Genomic DNA, 25,144 nt, shown 5'->3' with positions numbered 1-25,144 from the left:
TAAAAAATAAAGTTTTTAAAAAAGTTTTATATTTATATATTTCTTAAAATACACTATGGCGAAGTTTATATAAAAATCGACACAGCCACTTCTCAATTTTTGTTTGAACAATTTTTTATAAAATATTGTTGGTATTTCTTATAAATACGTTTGAAAACACCTTTTAAATTAAAATGGAAATTATTCCTTTTCCTTTTTTTATTCCATTAAAATATGCTTAATGTCAAACACAATTTTGTATGTTTTTAATCCTTATTTCATTAAAAATAAATAATTTTTGTCTACATTTTCTTTCTGGTAACACTTAAGTATAAGGTGTAGGCGTTTTTTTAACGTTGTCCTAGTACCTCCCTGTGCTGCCCTAGGTTGGGTTACAAAATATAAATAATTAAAAAAAAATGTTAGACATGCCTTGAGGCTGTTTATTTAATTTATTAATGCATTGTGCTTTTCTTGTGTCTGACGCAAAACAAAATAAAATAAAAATAATAAGAGTTTGATAATTTTAATTGTTTTTAATTTTTTTTTCTTCAAGATATTTATTTATATTCTTTTAATAATTTACTTGATTACACCCTACAGCAGAGTGTTGCATTTGAGACTTTTTCAAGTATATATAAATATTGTTAGTATGAATTTTTTAAGGACGAAACTTTTATGTCCGTGTATTCAATTATATGTTGCTTTTTGCTTGTAATAATAATTAGCACTAAGTGCAGGGAGTACAAAATTCACTACTGCCGCACAATTCATCTTTGTATTTTTATTTTTGCGTACTTTATGTAAATAGCTTAATATAAGGCTTACCACAAAGTATACTTTCAAAATTTGTTTGGGTTCATTTCAAGACATTCTATAATTACCTGTAAAAGAAAGGAGAATAAATACAATATTAAATAAATGTTAATTTGAACAAAAGCATTTTGTTTAAAAGAGGTTATAAAGTAAAAAGTTTTAAATTTTAACATGAATATGAATTGAATTAAGTTTAAATCTAATTGTTTTGAAAACAATGAAAAATATTGCTCATACGCTAATTTATTTTAATTAATATTAATCAAATTTAAATTCAAAAATACAATTTAAAGAAGGAAAAAGTACCAAAAAGTGATTTTAAGAGATTATCATTCAATCAATCAAGACCGCGAGCGCTAAGTGTACCCTTCACCATATCTTATTTTGAAAAATATTATTTTGATAATTTGTTAATTAGTTAGTTAGTTAGTTAGTAGTTAGTTAGTTAGTTAGGTATAGTTAGTTTAGTTAGTTAGTTAGTGCTAGTTAGTTAGTTCGTTAGTTAGTTACGTTAGTTAGTTAGTTAGTTAGTTAGTTGTTAGTTAGTTAGTTAGTTAGTTAGTTAGTTAGTTAGGTTAGTTAGTTAGTTAGTTAGTTAGTTAGTTAGTTAGTTAAGTTAGTAGTTATTAGTTAGTTAGTTAGTTAGTTAGTTAGTTAGTTAGTTAGTTAGTTAGGTAGTAGTAGTTAGTTAGTTAGTTAGTTAGTTAGTTAGTTAGTTAGTTAGTTAGTTAGTTAGTTAGTTAGTTAGTTAGTTATTTCGTAGTTAGTAGTTAGTTAGAGTCGTTAGTTAGTTAGTTAGTTAGTAGTTAGTTAGTTAGTTAGTTAGTTTAGTTAGTTCGTTTCGTTTCGTTACATACACTCAGACGGACAGACAAAGGTACGGACGGGCATAATTCTGAACGATCATTGTATAACCTATATTTAGAACATAGGCATAATACCCTCCGCATTATAGTGGTGCAGTCCATAGAAACCATTTAATTAAAAAAGTACCAAATTTTAAAAAAAGTTCCGAATTCCTGAAATGAAAATAATATGCTACAAAGTACCGAAATAATTTTTTTTCTTCTTTGGTGAAACTCTTTCACTAAACATACGTTTTAGGTTAATTTTACGGTTCTAGATTCAGGTAGATAATGGATCAGTCACTCAATAACGTGACGTATATATACATATATATATATATGTAATTTAAATCCCTTTATTTTCAAGAATTCCCTTAAAAATCCATTTTATCTCTTCCTTGATACAATAATTTAATTTCACTTTAATTTATGTTTATTTTTCTTATTAGAATAAAACTAAAATCCTTTATCCCTTACACTTCTATTTATAACCAATATCAATTTATTATCCCTTTTAATATTGATTATTTTTCCACATCATCCTTAAAATAGTAAACAACTTTTGCATTGAAAAAAAAAAAGAAAACAAACCCATTCAACACATCAATTTTATTTTACACCCATATTGATATAAAGATACCTCCTTATACCCCACCTACATTTCGTCATGATTACCGCCAGCCAATGCTGGCTGCCTACTTGAATGATTATTTGTTAAAATGATGAGTTAAGAAAAAAAAAAAAAAAAACTTAATACAATGTCTAGCTCAACTGCAAAAAAATAATAATAATACCAATAACTTATTTAGTTTGTTTTTTTGTATTTTTTCTATCTATTCATATTATTTTTCAAAATGCTACTAAAGAAATATTTACACCATTAACATTGATTACCACTACTGCAGCCATGAAGGTTGCTGAGCTGTTGCTACTTACTAACCACCAACATCACCACCACTAACACCTGCACTGTACTACAAAAATGACTTTGACGTTACCAATGACATCGCCATCACCAACCAACCAGCTATCATTGCTAAATGTCAGTTTAGTAACAATTTTTAAACAAACTCATGGCATTGCAAAAAAACAAACAACTAAACTGGCAGTGAGACACATAGAAGGACGGGCGAACGAACGAGATGAATGAAGGAATACAATGTTATTTGTAACAAATATAGACACCAAAGTAATAACGTCACCAATACGATCTCATTCTTTTTCGATAGCAGATAGCAGAAAACAGGAACAATAACAACGGCTCTAGTGACAGTAGCAAAAGCAGTCTTAGCCAGTACAAGAAACGACAAACACAAACACACAGATCCGAACTACGATACTCATCTAAAAAATGCATTTCAAGTGATACTTAAAAAGCATCACTCAACTGTCAGCTTTTAATTTTTTTACTCCACGAAAACAGTTTGATTTTATTTTTTCTTGTTCTTTATAAACATTACTTTATTCGAAACTATGCACAATGGGTTTTAAATTAAAGAAATTTACTTTTTCCATTTCGTTTCGATATCCTTATTAAGATCCATATTGTTTCCAAATCCTTTTCCTTAACTACCAGTGTTCATTTGAATTCATTTATAGTGTTAGTCTTACTACAGAAAGTTTAAATTTCTCAAATTTTATTAAATTGGCTCCAATATACCATTCCACCCGCTACAATTGAAAACCCTCAGGCTCAGTTTAATTTAACTCACTCCACCTAAACATCGAAAAAAATCGATTACTGTTTAAATTTTCTTTGTGACATTTAAATTATCCTTGAGAGCATATATTTTCCCAGCTTAAAGTCCATAGTACATTGACATACTACAACATGTTGGTATTTATGGATGAGAATAACTAAAACACCATGCTGCACATGACCATACCACAGCCATCGAACCAACCAAGCAACCAGCAGAAACATAGCAGTCAAGTGCAAGAGCAGTTTTAGGAAAAAAGTGCCACTACTCACTTGCTGATGCTACTGCGACTGCTGCCACTACTTGTGGAATAAGTAGACGAAGTTTTATATAACTCTGATTTACTCTCCAGACTGGTAACTGAATGTTAGTTACAACACACGTTAGAAATAACAAAAATAATAAAAAATACTTTTATATGGAAAAATTGCAACCAAACAACTAAATATTATGGAAAAAGCGCCAACACAGACACACACAACTAGACACAGAAATGTGTGCTCAAGTAGTTGTTTGTTATTTGTAGGATGAAATGAAATCACAAAAAAGTTATATAAAAATAAACCCAAGTTATTACAAACAAAAAATTAAGTCTGAGGAAAAAAATTGAAAAAAAAAACTGGTTAAAAAAATACTTGTTAGTATATTGTAGGTAAGAGTATATTTTATTTGGTCTAGTCTTCATTCAAGTCAAATGATAGTGACAAAATTGCCAATTAGTCACCTGTCAAAGTGTGGCATAAAATTCTGCAGATAGTCAAATGGCTGCAGACAATCAAAAACACCAACAGCAACAATAACATTTTATTCAACATATTTTTTTTTATTTTCTTAACTTTTTTCATTATCGCAGACTGGCCATATACATAGGAGAGTGTAAAAGTGAAGGCTTGTTATAGCAAAGGATTTTCCCAAAAGGAATAACAAAAAATAAAAAAGTTATTAAAGCCTAAAAAAATAATATCTCTGAAAGTTCATTGACTTTGTGGGGCAAATAAAAAAATACACCTAAAAGTTGGCCAGACCATATAAATTTTGCTTTAATTTTTTGTTGGTCTTTGATGAATTTATTTGTTTTTGTGACTAAAAAAAAGCAAAGTTGCATGATATTGGAACAGATAGAAAAAATGAATGAAACCGTGTCTCCAACAAAAAAAAATTAAAGTTAAAAGTCAGTATATGTAGTAGGCACTGGGGAATAAACGATATTGATAGAGAAAATAAAACAACAAAAAAAAAAAGGAAACTAAACTAAACTAACAAAACAGAACGAACGAAGGAAGACCTAACTAACTAACTAGAGAAAAACGAACGAACAACGAACGAAACAGACGAACGAACAAAAACTACTAACAAAACGAACGAACTAACGAAACTAGAACTAACTAAAACGAACGAAACGAACAAAAACAACTAACTAACTAACTAACTAACTAACTAACTAACTAACTAACTAACTAACTACTAACTAACTAACTAACTAACTACTAACTAACTAACTAACTACTAACTAACTAACTAACTACTAACTAACTAACTAACTAACTAACTAACTAACTACTAACTAACTAACTAACTAACTAACTCTAACTAACTACACTAACTAACTAACTAACTAACTAACTAACTAACTAACTAACTAACTAACTAACTACTAACTAACTAACTAACTAACTAACTAACTAACTAACTAACTAACTAACTAACTAACTAACTAACTAACTAACTAACTAACTACTACTAAACTAACTAACTACTAACTAACTACTAACTACTAACTAACTAACTAACTAACTAACTAACTACTAACTAACTAACTAACTACTAACTAACTAACTAACTAACTACTACTAACTAACTAACTAACTAACTACTAACTAACTAACTACTACTAACTAACTAACTAACTAACTAACTAACTAACTACTAACTAACTAACTAACTAACTAACTAACTACTAACTAACTAACTAACTAACTACTAACTAACTACTAACTAACTAACAACTAACTAACTAACTAACTAACTAACTAACTAACTAACTAACTAACTAACTAACTAACTAACTAACTAACTAACTAACTAACTAACTAACTAACTAACTAACTAACTAACTACTAACTAACTAACTAACTACTACTAACTAACTAACTAACTAACTAACTAACTAACTAACTAACTAACTAACTAACTAACTAACTAACTAACTAACTAACTAACTACTAACTAACTAACTAACTAACTAACTAACTAACTAACTAACTAACTAACTAACTAACTAACTAACTAACTAACTAACTAACTAACTAACTAACTAACTAACTAACTAACTAACTAACTAACTAACTAAGATGCAAATGAGTAATATTTTTTAAGTGTTATGTTTAACAATCATACGTAGTGTAGGTCAGGGCTGTTTAAAAGAATAGAAACCCCTACTTTGCTAAAGGATTAAGAGGAGCTGAATCCGAATCATACTTCAGCTTTTATAGTGATCTGATATTAAACAAGGTCCTTTTCGAAAGATGTTTTTTGTATTTTTAATTCTTCGAGATATCTTCAACTACAGCTTGATACAAATTGACAATAGAGAAAATCACGGCGTTATTTCAAACTTCACTGCACAATATCTCCAAGGCCAGATGTAATGGAAAGTTTGGATTCATCGCAACTTAGTCCTTCAGAATAGTATACTTTAGTCTCTGATTTAAAAGTTTGTTGTCCTGTATAATTTTAGAGGCCCCTCTTTTAAATTTTAAGTGTTTTTCTACTGTATAAGTGACTGACTTTAGTTTTGTCATGATTGGGTTATTGAACGGCTTCTTCTTTTTACTTTTTCTTCTAAAATGAAAACATAGACATTCGATGTTTTTTTGTTCACTATCAGAACAACAGCTGTTACAATATTTTTCTTTATTTTTTTTTCCTTTTTTTCTATTTGTGTTCAATTTATTTATGATTCAAATATCAGATATCATTGCCTTCTTTATAATTGTACTTATGTGAAGTGGTATGTAGCTATATGTTCGAAATGAATGAAAGCACAAAAATAAATACTTGTCTTTGTTAAAGTATTTGTTTAAGTTAAATAATATACTACTTATTCTTATACAATATTCTTCCTATAAGGAAAGCGAACTTGATATACATCTTGAGAAATAGAAAAATATTTGTAATGGTTTTAGATAATGTAAACATATTTTATTTAATTGTACTCAAAATAAAATGATTTATTTGATAACTTGATAAACTGCAGTTTTTTATTAAATTTAAATAACATATTGCTAATAAGAATATTTTAATAAACAAATTCAAAATCAAAAAATATTAGTTTTCACAATATTGTTTCTCTTAACAATTTTATCTGACATTCTGTCTCATGCGAGTGTGAGTTCTTATCTGATTTAAATCTTTCTACATACATATTATGTAGGTGCATAAATCTCACCACAAACTTTAGTTAATTAGATAATATAATAAAATTTAACATATTCAAGTGTAAGAATACATAATTATGTTTAGTCAGAAGCTTAAGTGTCAAGAAAATTTGCTCATGAAGCAACAGTGAAGAAACGACAAGCAAAATAACGAAAAAAGAAAATGTTATTAGTTTCATTTAGTTACTTTCGTTGTTTCTCTTCTTTTTTGCATAAAAAACTTCCGCATATTTCAAAGTTTTATTAAAGTCTGATGAAATTAAATCCGAAAGTAAATCATAAAGACATGACAATGACAAAAAGCAGCAACAAATAACGACACGGATGACAGTGTAATGAAAAATAATGAATATTTAAATGCAGAAAAGAAAATAAGAAGATGAGTAAACGTGTTATATGAACTTCCTTTTAAAACAATGATAAGCTACTTAACGAAAAATCATTAAACATATACTTGCAGCAATAATGAAATTCATTCATATGTTATGTATGTTGTTGTGTCATACTTGATCATACAAATATTTACATATATATGTCGAACTCTTTCCAAATACAGTGATAAAGTACCTCTAGCCTATAAAGTCCATATAAACTGGCTAAAGTACTTTGTTGTCTCTAGTACAGGCGATCTGTAAACTAAAGGGTGTCTACAGTGCAAGCAATAAGCAATAGTCCCTATAGACAACATAGTCTAACATAGTTATTTGACTATAGTCCACACTACAGACTAAACAATAATCCAGACTTTATAGGTTAGACTACACAAGACTATAGGATATACTGTATTGAGACTACAGATTAGAATATAGACTAGTCCAGAATATATACTAGGCCATAGTTCAGAATATAGACTAGACTATAGTCCAGACTATAGGTAAGACTATAGTCCAGAATATCGACTACAGTGCTTGTCTACATGGCATACTGAACTGCAGTTCAAACTATAGACTAGACAAGAATCCAGAATATAGACTAACCCATATTCCAGACTATAGACTAGACTATAGTCCAAACTATAGACTATACTATAGTCCAAACTATAGGCTAGACTATAGTCCAGACTATAGACTAACCTATAGTCTAGACTATAGACTTGACTATAGTCCAGACTATAGACAAGACTATGGACAATAGACTGGGCTATTGTCTAGACTAAGGTCTAGACTATATATAGACTAGTCTATGTTGCACACTATATAGACAAGACTATAGTCAAGACTATAGACTGAACTATAGCCCAGACTATAGATTAAACTATATTCCACACTACAGACTAATCTATTGTCCAGACTACAGACTAAACTATAATCCAGACTATAGACTAAACTATAGTCCAGACACTAGACTATAGTTCAGACTATAGACTTAACTATAGTCCAAACTATAGGATTAACTATAGTGCAGAATGTAGAATAGACTAGACTATAGTCCATACAATAGACTAGACTATAGTCCAGACTATAGACTAGACTGTAGTCCAGACTATAAACTGGACAACAGTCTAGACTAGACTATAGTCCAGACAATAGACTATATAGACTAAAGTCCAGACAATAGACTATACAGACTAAATTCCAGACTATAGACTATATAGACTAGACTATGTTCCAGACTATATAGACTAGACTATAGACTTGACTATAGTCCAGACTATAGAATATAGTCCTATATATAGACTATAGAATATAGACTAGACTATAGTCCATACTATAGACTAGACTATAGTCCAGACTATAGACTAAACTATAGTCCAGACTATAGACTAAACTATAGTCCAGACTATAGACTAAACCATAGTCCAGACTATAGACTAAACTATAGATCAGACTATAGACTAAACTATAGTCCAGACTATAGACTAAACTATAGTCCAGACTATAGACTGGACTATAGTTCAGATTATAATTCAGTATTGAGTATAGTCCAGTCTATAAACTACACCATAGTCCAGACTATAGTCCTGGTTATAGACCCGAATTTAGTCTAAACTATAACAGAACTACAGACTAGGTTTTAAGTTCGAATATATTTTCAACTTTAATCTACTAAAGAAAAGACTTTAGTGTACACTATAGACTGAACTATATTCTAGACTTCTAGTCTCAAGTATAGACTAAATTCTGGCTTAAACTCTAGTTCATACAACAGAGAAAACACTAGTCAATGTTAGAGACCAGACTATAGCGCTGACTACAGTCTAAGCTAAACTCTTGTCCAGATTATATCGTAAACCTAATAATTAATTAATTTATAATTTATAACAACTAATTTGTGTTCATTTTATTAAAGAAAGTACAATAACTTCTTATAAATCATAAAAGTACCTTCAACATTAAGCTTTATTAGTACCACACATTGAGTATAACCATCATTAACCGCAAAGTTGGTTTTAAATGCAATATATTACTTACGAAAAAAAATACATAAATCTACATTACGCATCAACCTTAACCACTATCTGTGTGTTGTTTATCTTTCTATGTATGTATCTATGTACTTGTAAGTATGCCTGCCTGTAAATATGCATATTTTACATGCAAATGACTTAATGTTCTTTAAAGTGCAACGACACAATCAACATTAGTACTTTAGTCTCAAGATTTTATAATATTAGAAGAAAAAAATTATACATTTCTCTTCATTTTCCTCGTAAAAAATCTTCTTCCTTAGCTATTCTTTTATATAATTTTATTTTCTTTTTTTTTTTTGCTGTTATGCTCATGTGTAGTAAAGTTTTCTCAACCATCTACATAATATTGCTTTTAAATACCCTTTAGGTTTTTATTTTTTGACTGTGCTGTGTTTCTTTTTACTGCTAAAGAATATTACATTTTCTTTACCACATTATAAAATTGTTGCAGTCTAACAGAAAAGCAATGATAGTTTCTTATTATGGTTTGAAATGAGCTGGGTATTTCAGCAAGTGTACTTATACCCTACAGCCAGTAATGAAAGAATTCACAATTATTTGTTTTTTGTTACTTACTAAACCGATTCGAGAGATGCTGTCAATATGACTATTGTAATGAAAAGGATGTGTGTATAAAGTGAGAATCGAACTCACAACCTTAAGACTGTTAGAACTCTCACATTATTTACTTGTTTACTTATGTATAATTTTTTATTTTTAAACATATTTTTAACACTTTTAAGATTTTTTTATTAAGTTTTTAAAAATAGTTAGATTTTAATTCGTTTTCTTGTAAAATTTCTTTCAACTAATAAAATGTTGTCATTATTCTTTGCCGCTACTTGTTCTTTTCTAATATCAAAGTTCTCTGCATCTTTGCTTTAACTTTAGTTTGTCTTCGTTCTGTTCTTTTTGCGTCTTGAGCTTTACAATTCTAATATTTTACTAGAATACACTTGTGCTTAGCTAAATAATATCATTAAAAGTATATCATTAAAATATAAGAACTTTTTGAAATTAAAATGCTTATTTTTCATTAATTAACAAATTAAGTTAATTTGTCTAGTAATTAACAGTTAAAAATAGTGGCACCTATTTCTCTGGCCACTTGTGTAAGTGTTTATGCATTCACATACAAACTTATTTAAAGAAAACGTGTATGTATAAATGGGTGTAAGCGTATGAGTATGTTAGTTACAGCTTCTTTTAGCTTATTTACACATTATACCCTTGAGACATATGACGAGATGAGAGATTTTAGTTTGTTTTTTGCGTTTCATTTTTTTTTCTCGCATCATGCTCTTTGTTGGAAGCAACAACAATTTGGTACAAGTTACTGGCAAACAAAACTAAAATGTAATAAAAAATGAAATAAAATAAGAAAACAAATTCTTTATTTAGTTTATGTTTCTTCAACCACATAATAAAAGTCTATTTTCTTGTCTAGTTTTAGTTCTTTCTATTTTTTTATTGTCAAACAAACATAGACATGTATACACGTTCTAATATTGTGTAACTAGGGGGTTGGCATAAGGAGAATAAAGAGAAAACCCATTTGTTCCTCAATTCTGTAAGCTAAAAGGTTACTGATTGTAAATTTCTTAAAATTTTCTAAAATTGTTTTTGTCATGCCGACCACTGCTCTAGAACCCAACATATATAAATAGTTTTATTTGTATTTTAAGTAACATGGTCTAGTTAGTTTAAGTTACTTTCATGTTGCTAGTTTCATTTGTTTTTTTTTCCCCCTACTTCACTCAAAATGAAATGTTGCTCGTGTTTGTTTTATCCTACATTTACCAAAGATTTATACAGATTAGTCTTATGGTTTGTAACAGCTATATATTTAAATACGACTAGGGGCAAAAAAATTTTCACAATTCTTCAGAAAAGTATCGAAAGTCAATAAACTTGATACAATGTTACTAGACTAAATGTAGAATTTAAACCAAGTCCGGTTGTAATTTGGATTAGTGTCTTTTTAATGATGGCTAAGGATTATACATAGACATAGAGTACTTTTCAAATCCACTTCCTTCCATCCATTAGCCAACACTGTTTCATAACTTGTGCCCTTTTTTTGCTATAATCTTTTGTAAATAAGTATTTTTAAGTTTTTCAACTTTTTAAACGTATAAAACAAGTTGCGTTTAAAATGTGATTTGTGTAAAGGGAAAGTTTTATGCCCCAGTATGAGACTACATACATACATATTTCTACAGTAAATCTCTGGTTGGTTACACTGACTTATTATTTGTAGTAGAGTGTTTGCAGCAGTAGTAGAAAATACTAATAAATACTATTTATTTTGCCCTTATGAAAGGCGAACAAAAAGGTCATAGAAAGAAATTTTTATGAAAGAAAAAAAAAAAAAATTAAACTTAATTTCTAATTTTATTTTCTAACAACTTTTAATAATAACTTTTTAATTTGTAAATTACTATTATAAACTGCACTAATGACTACTAACAATTTGCTTTGTAACTTAACATGAGGGAGTTGTTTTTAAATGGGTGTGGTAATAAATCATTTTAATTTGTAATTTAAAAAAGGACATAATTTTTTAAGAAAGATTTACTTTAATTGTGAAGATATTATAAATTGTTAATAAGAGATTTGAAATTAGGATGTAATTATACATATAAATACATCAGGTGGGAATTGAACTCACAACCTCCGTTCTAACAGACTAGAACAATTAACACTAACCTACCGGCGGTCACAAACATTTTTAGTTAGAGTAAATGAGAAATCTGCCCATATTTGGACTATAGCTAAATATGTCTATAGTATGAAATATATCAGTTAGCTATGGACCTTTCGAACTGAACTTGCTGTCTGTACTATACACAAGAGTATTTACTATAATCTGATCTATATATGTATAAAACTGCAGCCTGTTCTATAATTTGAAGTACAGGGGTGAACTATAGACAATACTGTAATCTAGATCTTAGATAATACTGCATTCTAGACCATAGTTAAGATTATGGTTTATATTATAGCCCTGACTATAGTTTAGAATATATCCAAGACTATAGGCAACACTGTACTCTGAACTATAGGCAGGACCATAGTCTGGAATATAGCAGAGACTACACTATTTACTATGGTAAAAGCTACAATTCACACTTTTTACCATAATACATAGTGAAGTCTCTGCTATATTCCAGACTATGGTCCTGTACTGTAGTCTAATGAAATGCTCTATTATAGCATGACTATAATCTGGACTAAAGCAGAGTCTATAATTTGGACTATTGTTAAGTTTATAGTTTGAATTGTAACCCAGACTAGAGACTGAACAATAGGCAAGAATATAGTCTGGAATCCAACCAATAGTATAGTCAGGACTAAAGCCAATATTATAAAGTCTGGTCTATATCTAAGACTACAGTTTATTCTATAGTCTGGAGTATAATCGTGACTATTGCCAAAAAACTGTAGCCACAGTATAGTCTGGACTATATAAACAAGACTATAGTCTGGACTATATCTAAGACTATAATAAAAGCATTGTCATTGTCTGAACTGTTATGTGGTCTGTTTATAATCTTAAATATAATTCATAACAAACAAATCCTTTGTCAATCTGCTCCTTCAAATTAATATAACTTTCATTTAAGTAAAATATTCAATTAAAATCAAATTGTTTTGTTTTTTGCTCAATTATTTAAAAAATTTAACAAATTATTTTAAAACTCTTTAAACACTTTTCTGACTTTAACATAGAAATTAGACAAAAAACTAAATATTTGTAAATAAATTATGAATAAAACTGAATTGTTAAATAAATCAATAAAAAAATATGAAGATTTGTGAGTGTTTGTGTTATAATTATTGTCATGGTCAAATAAATCCCATGTCTAATCAAATCAATATTTACATACGCAAAATATTACAAACTATACAATTATACTCGTTTGCAGAAACATACACAGATACATACATATATAGATAACTGTCTGTGTCCATAGCAGTAATGGGCAATATACAACATTTTTGCTTAAGTGGCTGTTGCATAGTAACAACCATAATACAGGAACATATAGTGGTGATAAAAGACAAAAAAAAGACCCGTGTCTCCTAGTTTTGCCCAAAGTCATGCACTTTTTTATGGTCCCGCAAAGATCAGGGGCCTCGGTGTCATTTTTGCAAAAAAAAGTGATCTTTTTCTCAGGCACGTATATTGCACACTGTCCGGAATTATGATTAATCTCTGAGGCAAAGTTGTAGCTCTTGTTATAAACCTATAAAATCAATCTTGTAAACCTATAAAATTAAAAACTTCATCTTCAAAATCAAAATCGCAAAATAAATTTTCACGTGTAAAAAAAAATTTTCTATTGGTAACTAGGCGTATACTTAATGTTTGTAATATCAATAATTCATTAACACGTATACGTACAGGTGTCGTTAATAAAATGCAGTGTAATTTCACAATGTAAAACTTAAAATTAATATTAAGTTTTTTTTTTTTTTAATTTAAATAATCCCAATTTATGACAGGAGCTACAACTTTGCCTCAGAGAGTAAATCAAAATTGCGAACAGTTTGCAAGATATGAACCTGTGAAAATTAGAGGCAAATAAAAAAAGTGCACGACTTTGGGCAAATCTGGAAGACACTGGACTTTTTTATCTTCTATAAAGTTGTGGTGTCCGTATATTGTTGAATTTCTAGGACTTCAAAAGTTACACACAGTGTTATTAATTAGGACAATATTTACTTACTTTATGCCCATGTCTGTTCTATTTTTATATGTATCAATACTATATAGACACACATACACATATGATTGCTTATTTGTAGAACAATAAACCCTATACAGCATAGCAGTTGTTTTACTCTTAGCATTTGACCTGCAGTTCATGGAGCGGGTTAATAATTTGTCTAGGTATAACAAAAGTAAATCCACCATTGAATACTATACACAGTATAAAGATATTAAAATCTTTTATGTATACTTCCGTTATTAGGCTTATACGAGGGTATAATTATAACTTTCTGAATTTTGTATTAAGTGAAATCAATTTACTATTAACAACTTAGAAACTGCAGGGTATGTTTGACCACATGTGTATATACGTATATTTTTGTATATATGTGTTCAGACATACAACATGTGTGTTTGAATATTTATTTGATATTTTTAGTATTTTATCTAAGTGTATGGGTGTATATTTATGTATTGTGTTATCAGTTTTGTGAAAAAAAATTATTTTTCTATAGAGTTTTTCGTCTGCCTTAAGGCCCACATTTATTTATTATTATTGGATATAACAATTTTTAGGAATATATTGCTGTATATATACAAATACTGATACAAGTCTCATCTATAAATCATGCATATGTATGTATTTAGATAATTGTAATATATGTCAATAATTTTATAAGTAGTTTTCGATAACTATGATAATAATTGGTTACTTTAGATGTCCTAGGTGATCTAGCGAGGAATCACATTTTAAGCCTTGAACTTTAGAAAGTATGTAGTTATTTGATCCACCAGGAGTAAATGTCCATGTATATGTTAGATGTACCCCGAACTGTTGGGTTATATGTAAAGCCATTTTTTGCTGTTTTTAATTTTTTTAACAATTTCCAGTAAATGTAGTAATATTTATTTTTCTCATACATAAATAACAACTCATATAATATTTCAACAAATAAACACTGAGATTTAAACATTTTCCCCAGTATATTTCTATGTAATTTTCCAGAAATAAAAAATATTTTTGTTAAAATTTTTATTTGTTGTTCTATTTACAACGTTTAACATGATTTTACTAACACATTTGGTATGTAAACATTTTATAGTAATTGAATTTTATTAAAGTATAAAGTTTTTATAAATTAAAAAACTAAATTTTGTATAAATTTATTATGAAAATATTAGAACAGCTTTTATAATGGTCATTTAACTTTGCTTATAATATAAAGTATTTATTTAATAAATTCTATTAGCAACTTGCAGTTTATCAATTTATTGTGAAATTTAAAAAAAAAACATAACTTTTATGGAAAATTAATTTTGTTTATAATATAAAATTTTTAAAATGCATTTAGAAATAGCTTGTATTTCAATAAAGGATTTTTTGTTTCAAATTTCAATAATTTTCAATCATTTTATTATGACAGATTTTTATTTGAACTCTAGGTTCAGTAACTGAACAGATTTTTCAGAAATTTACACAGCGTCATTCTGCATACATTAAAGAAAATATTAACTTTTGGTGATTTTAAAATTTTAAGTGGTCGGAAATCGCTTACTCATTCAAAAACTTTTGGAAATATTTAACAAGTAAGAATGTACGGTCGGGCATGGCCGATCACCAGTGAGTATGTTAAAAATGTGGATTATTTTTCTAATAATAAATTACGAAATATTTTTACAATTTGTTGCAAAGAAAGTGATTTTCTGAAAAAGGGGTTATATTGGGGCAAAAGTACATGTGGCTCTATCCTTATAAATTTTGGTAGAGCGATTTACGATGGCATTAAAGTTATTTATGCAGAATTTCATCATGACGGTTGGTACGGTTGTATGGGGGCTAGACGATATAATGGACCCATTTCAACCATTTTCAATAGCGATCGTCCTTGGGTCAAAAGAAAAGTATGTGCCACACAGATGGACGGACATAACTTAATCGACTTAGAAGGTGATTTTAAGCCGATTGGTGTTACAAACATCAGTACAATCTTATACTCATACCCTCTCCACTATAGAGGCGTTGTATATAATATCTGTTGTAATTGCTAAGATATCATTCGTTGAAGTTGACAGATGGACAGACATTGTTAAATAGAATCAGAAAGTGAGTTTTAGTCGATTGAAGCATACTCAAGTAGGTGTGGATTCAGTATTATTGTTCGTTATAAACAAGAATTACAAAGCATAATATCATCCGCACAATAGTAATGTAGGTTGTAAATACATTGAATTACGAAAATCATGGTTTTTCAAGATTTAGGTGATGATATCTCGAATTAAAAAGAAGATATGTCATACATTAAGCCTTTAATGTAAAGTATAAATAATGGACTTTCTTATGGTATACAATTCTTTTTATACCCACCATCAAAAAAGATGGAGGGTATATTGATTTTGTCATTCAGTTTGTAACACATCGAAATATTGGTCATACACCCACAAAAGTATATATATTCTGAGTCCTTATTAAATTCTAAGACGATCTAGCAATGTCCGTCTGTCTGTCTGAAGGTTGAAATTTTGCACAAATATTCTCTATAGATAAGGTTTGTTTGGTATTGCAAATGGGCAATATCGGTCCATGTTTTCGGATAGCCCCCATACAAGTGGACCTCCGAAAAACAGCTTTAACAGGCATATCTGTTTTAAAAGTACGAGTATGGCTATGAAATTCGATATAAATAAGTTTCTTATGAGTCAAAATTTCCCTACTAAATTTTATGAGGATCGGTCCATAATTGACCCTACCCCCCATATAAAGTCCCCTTCACAAAACGGCTTTAACGCTCATTACTGGCTTAGAAATATGAATATAGCGATGAAATTGGACAAACATAAGTTCCATGCGAGCCAAAATCTCTCTATCAAATTTTATGTGGATCGGTCAATAATTAACCCTACCCCCCTTTAAGGTCCCCTTCAAAAAATGACTTTAACGCTCATTACTGGCTTGAAAATAGTAATGTGTATAGTAATGAAATTTGACATTACGAGCAAAATCCTCTCTAGCAAATTTTACGTGGATCAGTCCATAATTGTCCCTACATCCATATAAGGTCCCCTCCAGGTAATTACTTTAACGCTCATTGCTGGCTTAAAAGTTATCTTGGCGCTGTTAAAATGTCTCAAATAGAGCCATAAATAGCGTTTTATTCAAACTTCAGGACATTATATCGCGCAAGCTAGAAATGATGGAGAAATTCTGAGCTAAGATACGGATTTAATGGCTCAATCCTATAGAAAACTATAACTTGGCCTCAGGGTTTCGACTTTTTTCAAATTTTGTCGACCTGTGTTATTCACATAAATTGTAAAAATTGTTATTCACAATAATTGTAAAAATATCATACTTTTCTTTGAAATAATCAACATTTTTCAGCTTTATGTTAAAGTTTTTACATATGTTTGTTAATTCCATTTTAAATCTTTTGACTTTTTCTGCAAAAGTTTAATACTCAACTCTGGTTAGTTGTTGTTGTTTTTGTTTACTACTCATTAATTGTGGCAGAAATGAAAATAATGGTAAAGTTTATGTAAAGAACAACAATAGTGCATAACAAATAAACTACACACACAACTATACATACATATACTCTAAGAGTAAAAGAGCAAAGAGAAAATGGCGAAAGGAAAGTTTTTAAAAAAGAAAAAACTTTAGTATTTGTATTAGTGGGTGGTAGGAGAGCATAATTAGTATCTCAACATATACATGAATGTGTGTGTGTGTGTATAATTTTATATACAATTTCTACCATTTAGTTTACAATTGTTTTACTCTCTCTCTCTCTGTTGTTATTTACACAAATGACACATTTAATTTAAAAGTATTTGTATGTATTATTTATAAATGGCTGTGTATGTTGGTGGATATTTTTTGCAGTTTGGTTTTTTATTTTTTCCGCACAGCGAAACAAATATTTATTTAACATATAAAAGAATATTAAATAAACTATATGACCATTTAAATAATTAAAAGACCATTTAATTTATTATTTGTAAATATTCACACATGCAAATGGCAAACAAATACACATGACACACATTCATACTAACATGCGTAACATATATGTATGTGTATATTTTTTGAAATGAACAATATTCATTAAAAACTTTTAATTCTTTTTCAGATCAGCTATATATTATATACGTAATAATAACAATAGTTAATAACAACAAACATTAATATAAAAATGATTATTGTTCTATAAACAAAATGTATTAAACAAAAACTATGTATATAGATTTTATATTAAAATTAATATTTTTTTATTAATATTTTTAATTTATATATGCATGCATTGTGTATTTAATTAAAAGTGAAAATATTAATAAAAAATTCTTTACAAGGTCATCATAAATTAAAATTGCTAGGAAATCATTTGTGTTTTTTTTTTCATATTATTTATAAAGTGAAATCAAAAGTGTTAATTTTTTGTAAATTTATCAAATGAAAACTTTTATTTTAAATTATGTATTAAAATTACAAAACATTAACAATAACATTAACCTTAATTAAATTTGTAACGCTTTGTTAACTGCAAACAGCTTTCAGTTATAGCAAAAAAAACAACCTTGAACTAGCAAGTAAAAGGAAATTTAAACATTTTGGCATAAAGTTACTTTTATTTGATTCAAGGCAACAAAATTGTTAAATAAATTTAATAACACAAAATTTTTATTTTTTTTATTTTTTTTTTTTAATCAAACTAATATAAACTGCAGTAAATAAGTGTAAATAAATACCAATGTTTACCAAAACTTTAAAAAATGGATTTGTTAAAGTATATCATATGCTCAAATCCATCCACCTATTCTCATCGGAGTTAACCGCCTATTTGTTATACCCAGCATCAAAAAAGATGGGGGGTATATTGTTTTTGTCATTCCGTTTGTAACACATCGAAATATTATCTAAGACACATAAAAGTATATATATTCTGAATACTTATTAAATTCTAAGACGATATAGCCATGTCCGTCTGTTGAAAACACTATAGAGTCCAAACGGAAGTAGCTAGCGGGTTGAATTTTTGCATAGATATTTTATATTAATGCAGTTTGTTTGGTATTGAAAATGGGCAATATCGGTCCACGATTTCGCCTAGCCCCCATATAAGATCATTGCAAAATTCTAAAAGGATCGGTCCATAATTGACCCTATCCCCCATATAAGGTCCCCTTCAGAAAATGACTTTAACGCTCATAACTGACTAAAAGAAGCAATTATAGCCATGAAATTCGTAATAAACTTATTTTATAGGAACGTTAATACCTCTGTAAAATTTTATAAGAATCGGTCCATAATTGACCCTACCTCCCATATAAGGTCCCCTTCAGAAAAGGACTTTAATGCTCATAACTGCCTTAAAGAACCATCTATAGCGATGAAATTCGACATGAACATATTTTATAGGAAACTTAATATCATTGCCAAATTTTATAAGTATCGGTCCACAATTGACCCTATCACCCATATAAGGTTCCCTTCAGAAAATGACGTTAACGCTCACAACTGACTAAAAAAAGCAGCTCTAGAGATGAATTCCGACATAAACATATTTTATAGAAGAATTAATATCTTTGTAAAATTTTATAACGATCGGTCCATAATTGACCCTACCCCTATAAGGTCCCCATCAGAAAACAGCTTTAACGCTCATTACTAGCCTAAACTAAACTCGTTCTAGAAAATTTAACGAGGCTCGGTCCATAATTGACCAAACCTCCCCCCAAATAAGGTCTCTCTCAGAAAATGTCTTTAACCCTTTTTACTACCTTAAAAATACAAGTACAGCAACAAAATTCGACGAAAATTTCTCTAGCAAATTTTTGGAGGATCAGTCCATAATTGATCCTATCGATATACATATGTATGATGGTAAAATTATACATGGATGTAATAAATGAGAAAATTGTTTTGATAATAACAAAAGCATCGATTCTTAAATATCAAAGTTTATTTATAAGGAAGCATTCCTTTTCGGCAATGATTTAATGGTGGGTATACAATATCCGGCACAACCGAATATAACGCTCTTACTTGTTTTTATATACCTTTAAATTTATGTTGAAAATATTGTAGACAGACACGATAATACATATTTAAACTAAATATGCATTGCATTAATTTTTAATACCTGGGTAACATAATGGGGAGCATGATACCTATTTGCATATACTATACATATGCTATTTTTATCCAACATACATTTACATATACATATGTATGTATGTAAATAAATATTTGTCTATGTATGCATTACTAATACATAAATAGTACTAATAACCACAAAAACCCAAACCATTTAATCCAACCAAACTAAACCAACTGCCGCACAATCATTTACAATATGAGCACGAGGTACAGTAGTGTTTAAAAAGGAAAAAATTTAAAAAGTTCTCAAAAAAAACTTGTTAAAGATCTCACAAGTTGAACTTTTACTTTTATACCAATAATCTCCGTGTATAACTTAATCACCGTGTAGACAAAATTTTGATTTTTTTTACCACAAAATTTGAAAACTTTTCCCTTTTCTTATATGTCTATAAACTTTTAGATTTTACTGTATACTTAAACATGTATGCAGAGTATTAGTGTTTGTTAAAGGTCCTTTCTGCACACACACTAACATGTATATAGTCACCAACTCATATTGGTTCATCTATAAATACATTCGTATTTAAGCTGTTACATTATCTTTTTCTATTGCGGTTAATATTTAATAAATTATATAAAATAGTATAAAATATTCAGACATAAATATTTTTGCCGCATATTTACCGTAATTTTTAGGAACAAAATTAAGGAAATCATAAGCTTAGAAAGTTAAACTTTAACATATTAAAAAAGCTTTCTATTAAAACATGTTTTAAGATTGTTTGCCTTATATTTTTGTTAATAAGCCTTCTAAGTATGCTTGTTAAAGCTTTTGAAGCGGTTTTCTTAAAAAGCTTTCAAAGCTTCTTTTTGAAGGATTATTAAGTACTTTTTAAAAAAAATGCTTTTAAAGCTTTTTGTTTAAAACTTTATTGCTTTTAAAAAATTTATTTTAAAAGGTTTTCAAAACTTTATAAGTTTTTTTGTAAGCTTTTTTATAAAACTTTTTCTATAAGAAAGCTTACATAGCTATTTTATTTAAAATCTTATTGAGCTTTTTTTTAATTAATAGACATTTTAGATTAAAAGTTCTCCAAGCTTTTTTTATTAAAAACTTTCATTTATTTTTAAAACGCTTTCTAAGCATTTATTTTTAAAAAGCTGCCTAAGCATTTTTAACTAAAAAGTCTTTTAAGCATTTTTGGATTATACAGCTTTCTAAGCATTTTTTTATTAATAAGCATTTTCTTGTTAAAAAAAGATTTGCTAAGCTTTTTGTTATTCAAAAGCGTTATAGGGTTTTTTATTAAACAAACTTTTTAATCATTTTTTGGTAAAAAGCATTTTTCTATTAAAAAGATTTCTAAGTTTTTTTCTTGGATTTTTTACTAAAAAGCTTTCCATTTCTTAAAACGTTTTTTTTTTTTTGTTTAAAAAGTAATTGACGGAGTAATTGACCATTAAAATAGAACACAAAATTGACCATTGATTTCGTGTCAACCTTGACTCCTAAATCTGATGTGATTTTTAATGAACTTAACTGAACAGCAACTCTTCGCTTTAATAAAATAATTTCCTAAATAACCCATTTAACAAATCGTTTTATTTATTTTATTTGACCATTACAATACAATTACATATTATATACTAGCAGGGTTACGATGGCTAGTGGGAATCGAACCCACAACCCCCAGACTGACAAGCTAAAATACTACCAACTAGCCTACCGGAGCACCCTTAACAATTCTATTTAAAGCTTAATTTTGTGTTTCTTGCCACAATATTAAAAACTTTTCTCTCCAACCAAGGTTGCTTTATAGAAATTTAGCCATTATTACCTCTTAGCCTTGCACAAGAGACGCAACAACATCATTACCAGGCAATAGTTTTTAGCGGCAACAATACAAACAATTCAATACTAAATTAATTTAATAGAAACTTTAGTGTTGTAATTGGCCAAGTTTATTTAGTATTTTTTTTATCGTAATATACTTAAGTTAAGTTTTCTAATTACCAGCATAAATACAAATATGTACACACTAACAACAACAACAACAACAAAAACTACTACAGCAACAACCCACTATAATAACAAGCTTAATAGCAACTGAATTAATATATACAGCAACAAAACCAACATTTATGTTGCCATTTACAAGTTTATGCTTACATACTTGCATGTGAAAATAATACTGGCAGTTGGACAAACACAAGGATAGACAGACAAACAGACTCATAGACATACTAGAGTTAAAACCAGCAACTGTTTAGCTAGAGGAAACAACGAAACAACACCTAAATACTCATAAAGTCAATGGCAATTCAGGTGAGGGAACGATGCCCACTTTAGACACTTGTCGGCAAACACTTTAAGTTGAGAAAACTTAAAGTTAGGAGAAAATTGCTGAAAAAGTTTACTGTATTTTTTATATAAGAAAATGCATTATTAAGGATATATCGACAAATTTCAGAATTCGAAGTTTTACTTGATGATTTTTACAACAAAAAAAAAAAAAAAAACAGTTTTAAACTTATTTTCAATAATTAAGGCGCACTTTCCCTATTATATTAAATATTATGAAGTAAAAATTACAACTTACGAACTGTAAAGAATCTACAATATAAACAGAATAGACAAGACTACAGAAACTATAACCTAAGAGTAGTAAAAAAATAGAAACACCCACATACACAAATAAAAACCATTTGTTTTTAGTTAAGTAAGTGTATAAATACTAAGTTTAGTAGTGTTCATTAAACATTTCATTAAAAATTATCATAAAAACTGTTAAAAATGTTCACACACACACATACACATAGTATTTTCACAGCAAAAATAATAAACCAGACAGTGTAGTCGCACACTAACAGTTATAAATAGCAACACATGTACATTAAAAACAGTTATACTCTCTCCTTTATAAACCAACTTATAACAGTATAAATATAAAATAAACATAAACAGACAATCAGGCATAAACATGTAGAATGTTACAAAGCACACACACATACAACAGCATTTAATAAGAAAATTAAAAGAATGTTATTTTTTTCTTAATAAATTTGTAGAAAAGACTTTCTCACTCTTTCTCTTGCTTGTGTTCTATTTAACTAAAATTATTTGCATTTAAAATAATAACTCTCTCGGTACGTTATACATACATTCATACAGCCTTACATTTACACTTACTACATACACGCATTTTTAAATAGTTCCCATTACATTTCTTAATTGTAATTGTAGTCATACTTAAGGGTGCACTTTGAGAAATAAGTACAAACATTTTAAATTAATTACTTACAAAATGTATATTATTTAAATAACAATATGCAACAAATGTGGGTCTAGAGCAATGATCCTTAACCCTTTCGTTGCAAGTGGTACAAATAAGTTATATAAATCAGCTTGTAGCAGCATAGCAAGTTTTACTATGTTGCGAGACTCCCCTATTTCCACTGATCTCATACTAAAAGCTTTTTTAACAAGAACCTTTTTTAACCAAAAGCTCTTAATAAAGCTTCTCACTTCCTACTCCTAAAAGTTTTTTTTTTTTCAAAATAATATTTTAAAATTTTTTTTAGTGAAAACCTTATTTACACAGAAGCTCTTTATCATATAAAGCTTTTTCGACAGCTTTTTAACGGATAAAACTCTTTTTATTTGAAAGCATTTTCTTTAAATGAAAGCTTTTTGAAAAGCTTTTTTTAACCGAGAGCTTTTTTGAAAAATCTTTTTTCACAGAGAGATTTTCTCTAAAAGCTCTTTTTCACAAAAAGCACTCAAAAAATCCCTTTTGAAAAGACATGTGACAAGATATCAATTTGTTACAAAAATTCTTTTCGCAAAAGCTTACATAAAATAACATAACAAGAATCTTTAAAAAAAGCTTTCGTTTTCAAAACTACTTTTAGTGAAAACTCATTAACATTAAACTTTTTGAAAAGTTCTATTCAACATAAAGCTTTCTTTAGAAAATATAATTTTCACAAAAAGTTTTTTTGAAAAGCTGTTTTTAACATTAATCTTTTTTAAAAGCCCCTTTTTATATAAATTCTTATTTAACCAAAAAATATTATTTATATTTTTTTAATTAAAAGCTTTTTTTGAAAGGAAAGTTTTCGATAAAAGTTGTTCTCAAAATTCAATGCAGCAAGATCTTTCTTTTCCTATAAAAAGCTTTTCCAAAAAATTTTAATTTTCATAAAAAGCTTACTAACAAAAGGCTTTTGTATAAAAATCATATTCAAGATTCAAACTCTTTGCAATGTCTTGTCTTACTCAAAAACACAACTAAAAAAGCTCATTCGAAATAAAGCGATTATACAAAAGCTTCCATAATAAAACTGTTTGGTGATAATTTTGATTCGAGCTTTTAGAAGTATTGCAGTATTTTTATAGTAAAAAGAAAAGGAAAAAAACAAGTTTTACATTAATCTTTTTTAAAAGCTCTTTTTTATATGAATCCTAGTTTAACCAGAGGCTCTTATTGCAAAAATGTTTTTAATAAAAAGCTCTATTTAACAAAAACCTTTAAGTAAAAGGATTTCTAAAAATGCATTGTAATATAATTTTTCTTTACCTACCAAAAGCTTTTTCACGAAAAGTTCATTTTCACAAAAAGCTTACTAACAAAAGGATTTTGTACAAAATCCACATTCAAGTTTTTATCAAACTCCCAAAAATGTTCTTACTTAAAAACCAAACTTAAAAAGCTCATTCGAAATAAAGCGATTACACAAAAGCTTTCCCCTAGTTTAAAATATCTGCGAGCTTTTAGAACAATTTTAGTATTATGTATAATATAAAGAAAAGGAAATAAGAATTATTTTTTCCTTTCCTTAAATCAAAAACTTAATTTCTTGTAAATCTGAAAAAAATCAAAAATTTTCTTCCAGTGTATTTTGATAGTATGAAAGAGCTAGCAAGTGTATTTAAGTTAATTGTTTATTTTTCCTTATCGTATTTTTGCTCATTTTCTTTAATTAAATTATTTTATGTATTTTAAAATAATTAATAAATTTGACCCTAGGGTTTAAGACATATTATATGAGGGCTCTAAGGATTTTTAATGCTATGCTGCTAGTCTGTTTAATTGTAGACAAGTATCTCTGCATCTTCTCAATATAAAGAGGCAAAAATTAA

At 28.3% G+C, this 25,144-nt stretch overlaps 1 long non-coding RNA gene across 1 annotated transcript in view; it reads right to left on the bottom strand.

Annotated features, from left to right (window-relative positions):
- Positions 1-775: 775 nt before the first annotated feature.
- Positions 776-25,144, bottom strand: part of LOC119605346 — a 52,245-nt gene continuing 27,876 nt past the window's right edge. The window contains exon 3 of the long non-coding RNA XR_005231576.1: positions 776-863. This is a non-coding gene — a long non-coding RNA (uncharacterized LOC119605346). The remainder of the gene's footprint in view (positions 864-25,144) is intronic.

The sequence above is a fragment of the Lucilia sericata genome, unplaced genomic scaffold (assembly GCF_015586225.1).
Source record: "Lucilia sericata isolate MDLA Ls3-8-SP2 unplaced genomic scaffold, ASM1558622v1 Contig000477F_arrow, whole genome shotgun sequence".
NCBI classification, from domain to species: domain Eukaryota; kingdom Metazoa; phylum Arthropoda; class Insecta; order Diptera; family Calliphoridae; genus Lucilia; species Lucilia sericata.
Note: the sequence above shows the minus strand (reverse complement) of the source record. Positions and strands in the feature narration are given on the sequence as shown.